Genomic DNA, 14,576 nt, shown 5'->3' on the forward strand with positions numbered 1-14,576 from the left:
TACCAAAAGGAAATTAAAATTAATATATATATATATATATATATATATATATATATATATATATATATATATATATATATGTATATATATATATATATGTATATATATATATATATATATATATATGTATATATATATATATATATATATATATATATATATATATATATATATATATATATATATATATATATATATTTGTATCTTTCGTACTAAACAAGATATAAACAGTTATTTTAGTTTCCATAATATATATTCATAACATATCGTTGCATTTCCATCAATAACTCATTCCAGAGTGGTCCTGCGAAAAATTTGCATTCAAACTTAATTTTTCTTCATACAAAAGCAAAATAAAAAGTGCAAAATATGTATTTTTGTATCTTTCATACTTCACAAGATATAAGCAATTATTTTAGTTTTCCATATTAGATAAAATCATCATATGTTGTTGTATTTCCCTCAAAATCCTGTTCCAGTGGTGTTATGAAAATTTTTCATTTCATTTTATATTATGTATAAACCCCCCTCCCTCCAAAAAAAGTATTTAATATGTATTTTAAACCTTTTCTCACTTTAGAAGATATAATCAATTATTTAGTTTTCCATAATATATAATCATCAATTATTTGTGCATTTCCCTCAATACCTAAATCTCAAGTTCACGTATGAAAAACAGCAATAGAAAATATTTTGCTCAAAATTTACAGGGAAAAAAAAAAACATTTTATCAGAAATTAGACAAATTTACTATGAATATTTTAAATATTCATAAGGATTTCTAGTGAACACCGATATGCACTGCATAACAAAGTAAAACACATTGAGAGAGTATAAAGAATATATTCATGATTTAATACTCATCATCTGAGTACCATAGATAATTATCATCCTCATTGTCACTGTTATTGCATATATCCTCATCACCATCACATTTATGCAGATCTGTACATATTAATGGATAGTTTACGCTTACAATATTCATAACAATGTTCTTTCAGACACGAACATCTCACTAGTAGTATGACTGTTTCGGGGGCACAAGGAAAGAGTCCTCTAACAGGGGTGTAATCATTGTGCTCTAAAATGTCATATGACTGGCAAATTTAGGTATAGTTTATCAAAACTATACAACCCTAATACCTGGTAATGTACTCTTAATATGTATGTTGTCAAAGCTGCTTTCGATGAGGGAAGATTTCCAGTACGTGTCTATTGGTGAACATGTACCAACTGAGTTCACGAATGTTTGCAATTTTTGTCCCAGGTATGTAGGTCTGACAAATGAAGTTCTCAATCAACTTAATAAATTCTTCTTAGCAGCCATGTCTTCCCAAAAGAAACCAAGACAGCTGAATCTGAAATCTGGAAGCTTTCCAGAAAAATATTTTTCTTTTCCTTGCCAAACATCAAGTTACATCGCAGTCTGGCACACCACAGAATCCTAATAACGCCTATGCTTTCCCTGAGCTCAAGGAAGAACACTCACTATTGACATCAGTCATTCTTCTCTTTGGTCTAACACCTCGCACAAACATCATATTAGATGGGAACCATTTAGATCATCAGAGGGAAATTACAAATGCATCAGTGTCATATGAATATAAATGGAGGGTAGTAGCATCATAGCGTGAGGCATAAAGGCAGTGTAGAATTATTCTTGGATCAGCCTCCTCGTGGATACTTAGCAGATCTGTCAAACCTTCTCCAGGAATTCACGTTGTTTCTATTCTTCAACTAGCTACTAGACTTCTTTTATTTGTCTTTGCAAAAACTATGACTTTATCAGAGATATAATCTGCTACCCCATCTATTGTTTTAGAATCAAATAGAAGGGTTTTCATGGCAATGTTTATAATACAGTATTAGTGTTATATGTTATTCTGAACTCAACAGGCACTGCTTTTCCAAATGTTTTCATTCACATGTAGTTTTTAAGAGAATTTTCAGGTGTATATTAAAGACTAAGAGAATATCATCATATTTCAGCAAAGTGGGTTTTTTTCTGTTGTAAAATATCTCATTGCTTCATATCTGAAGTGGTTTTTTTTTCAGCTTTCAGTACATCAATTGTAAATAATCTAGATCTAGTCTGCTCTGGCACACATGTTTCATCCACAGTACCCTCTGAGGTAGCATTTCAGGTCTTCATGGTACAGGGAGTGTTGCTCTTCCAGAATGTTCATTAAATTACTCTTGTGTGTGGAAGGAATAATTGTTCTACTCAAGTTAAACATTGACAGAGATAGTGCAGTGAAGTCATACTTAATAAGGTATCCATGTAGATCTATGTGACCGTGGCTGATCGAAGCAAAAATGTATGATCGACCTTCAGCTGGACAAAGGTATCTAACACTTCAGTCTCCATAGTTTTGCATCTATTCTTACATAAAGGAAGTCCTTTTTCTCTTAGGTGCCACAATGATACAGCTGCATGGTTTTAGCCGATTTCTTTTGAAGTTGTTGTAAAATTGGCTCCATTTTTTTCTCAGATGTCTCTTCCAATTATTTTGTCAATAACAAACATTTTTATAATGAGTTCATAGTCATCACATGCTACGGGATTAATAAATGGGGTAAGCCTAGTGTACATGTAGTTTATATTTTGCTGTTGCCATTTTTCTTTGGAACCTGTTAGATCATGATGTTTTAATCGTTCGTGATTTCTGATGCCAAAAGTATTCTTTGTATCTATAGCGAGTCTTGATAACTCAGGAGAGATCAGGAGGATTCTTATCAGAGCTTCTTTCTTTAGTGTTATATTCACCAACCCACCAAGTCATTCCATTGGCTTGTTTTCATGTTCAGGAGCTTCGTCTGCATATAAAGCTTGAATAGGTAGACTACTTTGTTTTTTTTTTAATTACCCAGTGTCATAGGTAGACATAATACTTTTAAAAGGATGTTATAAAAGGCAAAAATATTTATTCCCAAAGTGTGAGCAGTGAGGCGAGGCGAGGAGAGTTCCGAATACAGTCTTGTTTGATCGAACCTGTCATCCTTCACTGTCGTCAGCATTTTGAAAGCAAACCGAGCCTCGACGAGAGCGTCTACCGCGATAAGGGGACTGTCCTGTTTTGACCAATATGTCATCGTCTTAATCAGTGGAGTCAGCATATTTTGAGAAACTGAGCCTGAGGGAAATCCTTGTTTAGGACATATATCATCATGGAATGACACGTGCTGCCCTTTTGTTATGACTTAACACATGGTCTGGATTGCATCAGAAACTTCTTCTAGAAGCTTCCATGGTGTGATCAAAGTGAGCGTTTTTGAGGAGGCCGGTAGACACACATAATTGTTAAAAAGAACGCCTTCTATGGAAATGACCACTGCCCACTATAATTAACTCCACTCATACATGGGTATATAAACTTCGAGAGGAGATCATCCAAGAGAGATACGACAGGATATAACACAAGAGAAGAACAATGTCCGAAGCAAATAAGATTCAAGTCATAACGAGATAAAAAACAGAGAAGACCAGAAGTCAGATATATCAAGATTCTAACCTTCCCTTCAGACAATGAAAGCCTATCTCCAAAATCCTATTATGTCTGAGAAGAATTGACAAATTAAAGAAGCCAGCCCTTCCTGCTTATGACGAAAAGAAGCCAACACTGCCTGCAGCCTGCTTTAGTTAAACACTATCATCGAATTCTTGGAAGAAGACCTCTGATGTCTCATCTTGATGCCACCTTGTCTGTGACATCTTCGAATCCGGTCATCGTGCCAGTTTCATCTCAATTTCAACCGTCCTTCTGCAACGTTCTCAAGCCGGTTGTCTCCATACCAGTATCGTCTCAGCAGCTGCAGAAAACTATTACTTAAGTATTTCTACCTTACCTACTGTTCCTATTTTCTATTGATGTTTTGATTGATTTGATTTGTCAGTTAAAGTAACTGAAGAAGTAACATTATTTTTCTTTATAAGCTTGTAAATAAACGTGTTTTTTTCGTGAGTTTCTTTTCATATTCATGGCCCATATTTCAATAGTGGTTGCTGCAAACATTTATTTTGATTATTAAAAAAACCTATAATGACTTTAAGATCGTAATAGTTGGCGACCTTGCTACAATTTTCAAAAACGTAACCAATTCAAACAGGGAGAATATAGAAAGCAGTAGAGTGAGTAAGATAATGAAAGATTTCATAGCGTCAGGTAAACTTCTTGGTCTAAATGGCGATGCTCTCCACAAGTAAATTTTTAAGAAAGAACAGGAAATGTAAGGGAGAGACGAAAGAGCAGCTTAAAGAGAAAATAATGAAGGAGAGCGAGAAGAAAATGAGGAAGAGCGAGAAGAAAATGAGAAACAGCGTAAACATGAGTTAGAAATCGCTCATTTAAGGCAAAATCTTCATAATAGTCTGCCAGGGAGCAGACCAGGAAGTAGTGCGTCAGGTAGCAGACGGAGTAGTAATTCATCATTGAACGATAATTCTGATAAAATAGGTATTGGGGCAGTGTTGAAATTCATTCCAAAATTTGATCAGGAATATGTAACAAAATATTTCATGTCTTTTGTAAAGTTAATGAATAGAGTAGGTTGTCCCCCCAAAAAGTGGACCTTATGTTTACAGTCAGTCTTAAGTGGTAGGGCACTTTCTGTGTATAGGGCACTTTCTGTGTATAGGGCACTTTCTGTATGTCTGAGGATGAAAGTGAAGACTATGATATTGAGAAAAGAACTGTTCTTAGTGCATAGAGGTTAGTACCAGAGGCGTACCATAAAAAAATCAGAAGTTTGGAAAGGGATGATAGCAGTAGTTATGTAGAATATGGAAAGAACTTAGAAAGATCATTTTGTGATTGGTTAACTTCCGCTGAAGTAAATAGTTTTGATGATCTCAAGAACTTAGTTTTATTAGAAACTAAAAGATAACATATCTCCAGACATTAAGCTATATATAGAAGATAGGCGTGAAAAGTCTTACTCCTAGTTTAAGTGATAGTAAGAAGAAGTATAATCCTTCGTGTGGTAAGAGGCAACATAGTAAGAGTAGTTTTAGCAATAGTAATACAGGGAAATATAATTATCATTATTATTGTTATACATGTGGAAAACTAGGGTGTACTGCCAGGTTTTGTAAGAGCAAATGGGAAGGTAGTAGTTGAGAGATAATTTGTTACCGATGTAATAAGAAAGGGCATATAGCAAGGAATTTTGTAGTAGAGGAGAAGAATGTCAAGAAACCATTGTCTCTAGTTAATAATTTTTCGTCAAGCAGAAATGACATTATGAAAGAAACTAGGAAACTTTACAGAGATCTTTTGTCTGAAAGTGTAGTTTCTTCGCATTGATTCAAGAGAAGTTATCTTGCTTAGGGACATCGGAGCAGCTGTTTCCCTTATTAGAAAAGAGTGTGTGCCAGCAAGGGAAAAATCAGTATGAAAGAAAAAGTTATGTTAGGTGGGTTTCTGAATACTTGCATTGTTTGACCGTTGACAGTGTTGACATTATTGTCAGTAATGATTTAACTACATCCAAATGTGTGATTCCTATTTCAAGTGAGGTTCCAGTGCCTAAAATGGTAGTAACTAGATCAGGTTTCAATACAGATATAGACTATAGTCATAATTTGTCCGAGGATTTGAACGACTGTGATGGAGGCGGTGAGGTTGATCTTAGTAAGTGTGGGGCGGAGAAGACTGACTCCATCAGTGTTGACAGTGTTATCAAAGTCGAAAGTAGTGACGTAGATGTAGTCGATGTAGTGGATTCAATTAATAGTTACTATAATGGTTTAGGCTTAACATTTTGAATACAGATGAGCTGATTAAGTTGAAGACCGAGGATGAGGCACTGTCTCAAGTTCTTGAAAGTGAGTTGGATGATGATCCCGATAATGTTTGTAGGGAAACCTTTTGCTTAAAAGAAGAAATTTTGTGTTGATATGTTTGTCCCAAGTCAGTTAGCAAAGATAAAGTTATAGAACAATTATTAATTCCTAAGAAGTTGTGCGAATTAATTCTGAAACTAGCACATGATGATCAAGGACATTTAGGGGTAAATAAAACTTTCAAATGTATAAGTAAGCTGTCACGAATGTCAAATTGCTGGTAAACCTAATAAAATAATTCCCAGGGCTCCCTTATATAATATTCCATTAGTAAGAAAACCTTTTGAGAATGTAGTAATTGGATCTTTGCCTAGAAGTAGAGGAGGGAATATATATATCTATTTACAATCATTGACAGACTAACTCGTTATCCAGAAGCATTCTCAGTAAGAAGCTGCAATGCAAAAACTGTAGTTAAATGCTTGTTGAACTATTTTTCCCAGTTTGGTCAGCCTTGAAGCATACAAAGTGATAATGGCAGTAATCTTGTGTCCAATTATTTCAAAGACAAAATGAAGGAGCTAGGTATCAAATCTATAACTTCCACACGTATCACCCAGAGTCGTAAGGGATTGTAGAATGTATCCATCAAACATTGAAAAGTTCCTTACGAAAATTATGTAATAATTTTGAACACGGCTGGGAAGAAAAACTACATTTTGTCTTATTAGCCTTACGATTGACATTTAATAAAACTACAGGATTTTGTCCTTTTGAGTTGCTGTTTGGTCACACCGCTAAAGGACCTTTAGAAATTTTAAAGTGAAAATTAATGCTTCAAGAGACGAGAGAAGATTACATTCAGAATTTAGAGAATTACAAGTAGAATTTAAGGAAAGCTTGGAAATTAGCAATAGGAAACGATAGCAACAACAAAGGGGAAACTAAAAGAAGATACGATCTTAATGCAGAGGAGAGAAATTTTCCTGTGGGAGATAAAGTCTTAGTATTAATTCAGAAAGAAGGTCTCCCACTATCTTATCAGTTCAAAGGTACTTTTCCTATTTTAAGAAAATGGGGCAATTATTTAATGTTTTTCTAATTTATCCAGAAAGTGTTAGTGATAAATTATGTTTAGCTAATCTCTTAGAACATAATATTGAATTACAGGATGATAAATCCATTAGACAAAGTCCATATCGTTTGAGTCCAGAGAAGGCAAATTCATTACGAAAGGAAATTAAGTATACGTTAGATAATGATTTGATAGTTCCTAGCAGGAGTGAATGGTGTTCTCTGATAGTTCTAGTAAAAAAAGGAAGATGAATCAGATAGATTGTGCATTGATTTCAAAAAATTAAATAGTGTTATTAAGATGAGTAATTTTCCACTTCCAGGATCGATGATTGCTAAGAATTTCTGGGAACCAGGACGATATGAATGACGAAGGTAATGTTATAAAGTCTTTAAAGTATCAAAAATAGCATAGGAAGTGAACTTTACTTAGTGGCAGGGATAGGCAATATAGACAGGTAAAGGAAATCTATCTACAATTTCCTAGCCTGGCTGGGGAGGTCATAATAGTAGTGAGGTGTAGTGCATTCTAACGAAGTAAAAATTACTTTGTTTTATACTCCACCCATTAGGAGAAAAGACTCCGTCTATTTGATTTTTTTTCAGGATAGCCGAACATAAGTGATGTTGATGATGTCATTTCTGAAAACTGAGAATTGATATTGAAGATTTGATTGGTGTCAAGAAATGCTATCTTAAAGTTCTGGAGTCGGTATGTATAGTAAACTTTTCTAAATAAATATGATGAAAAATTAATTTGTTTACCAAATGGACTAGAAGTGAAATTGGCTATTTTTAGCAGTGAATTTACATTTATCTCAATAAGGTACACTCCACTTGATATGGAAAACAGTGTACTGGGTGATGTATTGAGCTTGTACGGCAAAATTATTGGAATATGTGATAATTCCAACACTCATTGTAGACGAAAATTATTGTTAAACGGAGCATAAGCAGCTAAAAGGGAAATCTAGAAAACCTTCCCATCAGCACTCTCTATAGGAGAATATTGTATAGCTTTCATGTACAACTGCCAGAAAAGGACATGTCTTAAATATGGCAGTGAGAATCATTTTGCAGTAGATTGCTCCTTGGACAGAATTGTGAAAAGTTTTGAAGATGAGAAGGATTTTCCTAGTTTACCGAAACCACAAGAAACCGAACAGACCATAATGAAGGAAAGGCAAGAATCGATAAGTATGGGTACACCAAATAGTAATGATGTTCAGGATATCAAGAGTACAGTAGTGGAAAAAGGAGATAACGAATAACTTATTCCAGCAGAAAGTAAGGACATTGAGCTTGCGGAGAGTGAAGAAATCCTAATCTGTGAAGAAAAGGATTCAAAGAACGATGAGGCAGTGATATTTACCATATATTTACAGTATACCAAGTTGAGTAGTCCCTGAAATGGTTGTTATACAACATAAAACTGCACTTGATGAGAGTAATACTATTAATACGATTGCCGACGTACGTCAAGACGAAAGAAAACTGGACTTGGGACATGAAATTGATCAAGAAGGAGAACGGGAAGGAGGGGGTAAAACTGAAGCAGATTGTATTGAAGATAGATCTATGGAGACTGATGGGGATATGGAAAGTGTGTGAAAACGGAACATGAAAAATTCAAATGGAAAATGACGTTAAAATGAGTCTCAAAACAGAAAATAGGGACACAAAAATCTTCAAGATCTGAAGACAGCCGTGATGAGAAAAATTGGAATAAATTGAGAGACCAGAAAAGGAAAAAGGTACATTTTTCCTGATTTTACGCCTTCAAAATCTAAATAGGTTGTTTAAATGTGAATGGATTAAATGATGTAGGTAAACAAATGAAGCTGTTATCCTTGTCTAGGTATTATGAAATATATGTTTGGTTACTGCAAGAACATAATGTGAAGGATGTAAAGGCTTTAAGTTTCATCACAAATTATTTTGATGTTTTGTTAAATCCAAATAATAATCTTTAAGGAGGCACAGCAGTTTGTGTTACTAAGTTTAAATATTTGTCTGTTATCAGCAAGGAAATGGATACGAAAGGACAGATAAAAGGAGATAAAATATCTTGTTTAAATCATGAAATCCCAATTGTGAATATTTATGCTCCTTCGAGTACAGATAAAAAGAAAGTGAGGATTTGAAAGAAAAAAAAATATATTATATCAATTTCGTAAAAACGTCGAACATTTAGTTTTTAGTGGGGATTTTAATTGTGTTACATCTGACAGAGATGTTAGTACTGGGAAAGATAATTTAGTATCCAAATCCTTGCAGGCCTTCATAAAAGATGTTGAATTTAAAGATGTAGCACATACGTCTAAAGGTATTCAACAATATACTTACTTAAGAAAAACTATACTAAAGAGCTACTCCATAATGTCATAAGTACCGAAACAGTACCTGTGGCCTTTTCTGATTATTATATGGTCCTAGCAAAATTCATGATAGGAGATGTGCAAAGAGGGATTATGGAAACTAAATGCATCTTTACTGAAAACAGAAGGAATAGGTGAAAATTTTTAAAGGCTTTGCAGTCATTTAAAAAAAAAAAAAAATTGAATGGTGGGGACTCGTGAAAAAGGGAATGTAAAAGGTTCTTCATCAAACTTGCAACTAGGGCATCAAATGAAAACTATGGCTTAATCAATTTATTGCAATATCGATTAAAATATCTATATGGATTATGTAATGTTGGAAATGATAAATACGATGAAATTAATGCCTTGAAAAATAAAATAAATGGTCTTCAAAATGAACTTTGTGAAAGGTGAAGGAGTTAGAGTAAGAGTAAACTTAAAAGGCAAAGTAGAAGGGGAAAAATTGTCATCGCACTTGCTTGGGAAGGAAAAACTATGTAAAGGTAATAACCTGTTAAATAAGATAAAAGATGGGAGTGGAACTATCCAATTAGATACAAGCGCTGTTCTTATGTTTCTTAAAGATCATTTCAAAGTGATGTATGAATTTAATGAGGGAGATCATGAAGAACAATCATATTTGCTTAAGAAATGCAATCGAAAGATAGATAATGAAGACAATGAAGTTTTATGGGAGGAATTTGAAATAAATGAATTATGGAAATCTTTGAATGGGAAAAGGCACGCAAATAGATGATGATGATGATTGAATAAAATGAAAACTGTAAAATCACCAGGAAGTGATGGGTTAACTGTGGAGTTTTACAAAAGATTTTGGGAAGTTATTAAAAATGATTTTTCAGAGGTAATAAAATGTGTGCTGAAAGAAAGAAATATATGGTATTCACAAAAATTTTGATTAATAAAACTATGCCAAAAGATAGGAATTTGGAATCGGTTGAAAATTGGAGACCTATCACTTTATTGAATGTTGATTATAAAATTCTAACAAAATCAATTGCAAATCGTTTGACACTTGCATTGGGAAAAAATATATCACCAAAACAATATTGTGACGTAATAATATAATAAGAGACATAATGAATTATGAGAGAAAATAACTTGAAAGCAGGGCTGTTCAACATGGACTGGTCCAAAGCTTTTGATACGGTGAACTTGCCCTTTCTTTTCAGTTATGGAACAGTTTGGATTTTCAGAGAAGCTTATTTCATGGCTTAAAATATTGTATAAGAAATTTCAGAGTATTATATGTGCCAATGGACTATTTACAGGTACCCTTAATGTAAGAAGATCCGTTAGACAAGGTTGTCCCCTATCAATGTTATTGTATGTAATTTTCCAAGAGCCATTGTACTTAGCATTAAAAACCAATACTCAAATTATACCACTTGCGCAACCAAGCAATGTCAAAATTAAATTACAAGGATTTGCTGATGATACAACAGTATTTTTTGCAGACGACGATTCCTTGATTGAAATTCGCAATGAAATTAAAGACCTTGAAGCTGCGACTGGCTCATTATTAAATAAAGAAAAATCTGTCATCTTAGGTATTGGTGAATGGGGAGGCAAAGGAGACTGCCAGTTAAATTGTTTTAAAGTTGTGGACTGTGTAAAAATTCTAGGAATTTACTCCAGCAACTCGTAAGCAAAGACTTGTGAAATAGATTGGTCAATCACGGAGAAAGAAATCGGAAAATCAGTTAACATGATGTATAAAAGGCACTTAACACTTTACCAGAAAGCCTTAATAATTAACTCATTGATATTTTCTAAGATATGGTATGTAGCTCACACACTTTCGTTAAGTAGAAAACAACCTCAAAGGGTGAATGCAATTATTTTTAAGTAAATATGGTGTGGTATGTATCGACCTATAAAACGTAGCACCCTACATTTGTCAAATTTAAAAGGAGGGTTGGGGCTAAAACGTGTTGAAGAAAAGGCAAGATCAATACTGTGTCACTTGTTTAAGAAGTATAATTAATGGAAATTGATAAACAAGGTATATTATTCCGTAAGATTGAATGGTATGATACAGTTGGAAAACTTACCAGAAATAGCATATATTACTCCTGAATATTATTCAGAAGCAGTAAGCTGTATTAGAAAAGTCTATCAAGACAAAAGATCCCCAAATATAAATAATAAAGGAATGTATTCAATCATTTGGATGAAGGAAACTGCAGTAGTGGAAAATAATTATTCTACACGAATGGAAAAATATTTGGCGAAACATCAATAGTACATTCATCAAAGTAGAGGATAGAGAATTTGTATTTAGCTATATTCATGAATCAGTAGCAACAAAACAAAGGTTCCATATGTTGAAATTAAAAGAAGATTCAAAATGTGACCAATGTGACGAAACCGAGTCTCACATGCGTATCTTTTACTTTTGTAGGGAAAAGACAGATATTGTAAAATGGTTTGATTCTGTTCTGAGAAAGTTTTGTGAATTAAATTGTTATATTTTCTTGAAACTATTATTCTATGATATAAAAGGAAAATCTAATATTGTTAAAATCACTATAATATTATTGATAGCATTTTATTTGTATTTACTATGAATGTGTAATAAACACAGCAATAGCTGCAAAGATATAATATTTTTCTTGAAAAATTAATTACAATCCCAAAGGATGTATATTAGATGTAGATATACAGACATTATACCAAAGTACATAACAACAGAAATTTTAGACTATGTAGGCCTATTTTGATTTTGATTTATGTTGATTTATTTACTGTATATTTGTAAACATGAATTTATATTTATATTTCTTTATACTTGTGTTATATATATATATATATATATATATATATATATATATATATATATATATATATATATATATATATATATATATATATCAAATAGAATGATTACACAAATAATGTAAATGAATAAAATGTAATTGTATTTTTATAATAAAAGAAAAAAAAATAAAGTAAAAGAGGAAGATTGATCAGATAGGTTGTGCATTGGTCTCAGAAAAAGTAAATAGTGTTACTAAGCAAAGTAATTTTCCACTTCACATGATCGATGATTGCTTTGATAGGATCGGCAATGCTAAATTTATCTTCAAGCTTGATTTGGCCAAAGGTTATTGGCAAGTACCTCTAAGCAGACAAGCTAAGAAAATATCTATTATAACACCGTTCAGTAGTAATGACCCTAAAGTAATGCCTATTGGTTTAAGAAATGCAGCCAGTAATTTCCAAAGATTATGAATAAAGTTTTAAATGGTATTGATAACTGTGTCGTGTATTTATATGATCTTGTTATATTTTCAGAAACTTGGGAAGAACATTTACGAATTTTACCTATTGGGAAGAAGAAGAAGAGCGAAGTAAACCAGTTGTTGTCGGAGCCAGAGTCAATACATATACGGTCTGTTCACGAGGCGGGATTTAAACATAGCTCCTCCCCTTATGCGACGTCATGGGCGTCTAGTGTAGCCAGACTGCCACCCGAAGCCATACGATTTCATTGTCATGAGCTACACCTTTCAACCTGCATGCACATTATTTATGGAAGATGCCTTCTTATTGCACTGTTTTTGGTAGCAATATTGTCAGAACTAACTCAAAATGTAAAGGCTTAAGATATTTCAGGTTTCCTCATGACCAATCAACACAGACTAGGTAATTCGCTGCAGACGCCAGGACGGAAGTAACATAAAACATGCCCGGGTTTGTTCCCTCCATTCCCAACAAGAGGATTTTGTAGATGATGTAAAGTCACAGATGCGTGTTCTTCCTAAATGTTTAAAGACTACAGCTGTGCCATCAATTCATTGTTGCTATTAGTCATGACCTAGGACCTTCTGATATGAGAATAGGCCTATGCACGGTAATTGTCTGAGCACTTCGGTCGCTCACCTAGAACTGGTAATTATATGGCAAAACCACCCCATTCAGCCATCAGAGACCATTCCGTAAGTGAGGACCACCCAATGTCCAAGGGGAATTTTTCCATCTTAGCCACTTCGCAGAGTAACCTCGACTTAGTAATAATGGAGGCAATATTCCAGCACAAACTAAAACCAAACCTGGGCCGGGCAACGTATGAATTAAATTGTGTTTAATTTTATTTCATGTGAGTTTATAGCGCTGGCGCTTTGATCTTTTATATTGTATTTAGATTGATTTTATAGTTTTATGTTAACTCCTAATCTTATTTCATAAAGTTTTTGTATATTCATTTTAAATTTTCTGTTTTAAATATTATATATATATATATATATATATATATATATATATATATATATATATATATATATATATATATATATATATATATATATATATATATATATATATATATATACAACTATATATATATATATATATATATATATATATATATATATATATATACATATAGTTGTATATATATATATATATCTATATATATATATATATATATATGTATATATATATATATATATATATATATATATATATATATATATATATATATATATATATATATATATAAATATATATACATATATATATATATATATATATATATATATATGTATATATATTTATATATATATATATATATATATATATATATATATAAATATATATACATATATATATATATATATATATATATATATATAGTTGTGTATATATATATATATATATATATATATATATATAGTTGTATATATATATACATATATACATATATATATACATATACTTATATACATATATATATATATATATATATATATATATATATATATGTATATATAATATATATATATTTATATATATAATATATATATTTATATATATGTATATATATATAATATATATATATATATATATATATATATATATATATATATATATATATACACACATATATATATATATATATATATATATATATATATATATATATATATACATATATATATATATATATATATATATATATATATATATATATATATATATATATATATATATATTTATATATATATATGTATATATATATATATATATATTTATATGTATATATAAATATTTATATGTATATATAAATATTTATATGTATATATATATATATATATATATATATATATATATATATATATATATATATATATATATATATACAACTATATATATATATATGTATATATATATATATATATATATGTATATATATATATATATATATATATATATATATATATATATATATATATATATATATATATATATCTTTCTATGCCAGTCACCCACGGAAACTTTTTTAGTTCTTCAATACATAGTCTTCTTTTCCTTCTCCTGCTTCTTTTTTAATATTA

At 31.3% G+C, this 14,576-nt stretch overlaps 1 pseudogene; it reads left to right on the forward strand.

The window, feature by feature from the left end:
- Positions 1–3,081, forward strand: part of LOC137618178 (uncharacterized) — a 13,146-nt pseudogene extending 10,065 nt beyond the window's left edge.
- Positions 3,082–14,576: the final 11,495 nt, after the last annotated feature.

This window comes from Palaemon carinicauda, chromosome 2 (genome assembly GCF_036898095.1).
Source record: "Palaemon carinicauda isolate YSFRI2023 chromosome 2, ASM3689809v2, whole genome shotgun sequence".
NCBI classification, from domain to species: Eukaryota; Metazoa; Arthropoda; class Malacostraca; order Decapoda; family Palaemonidae; genus Palaemon; species Palaemon carinicauda.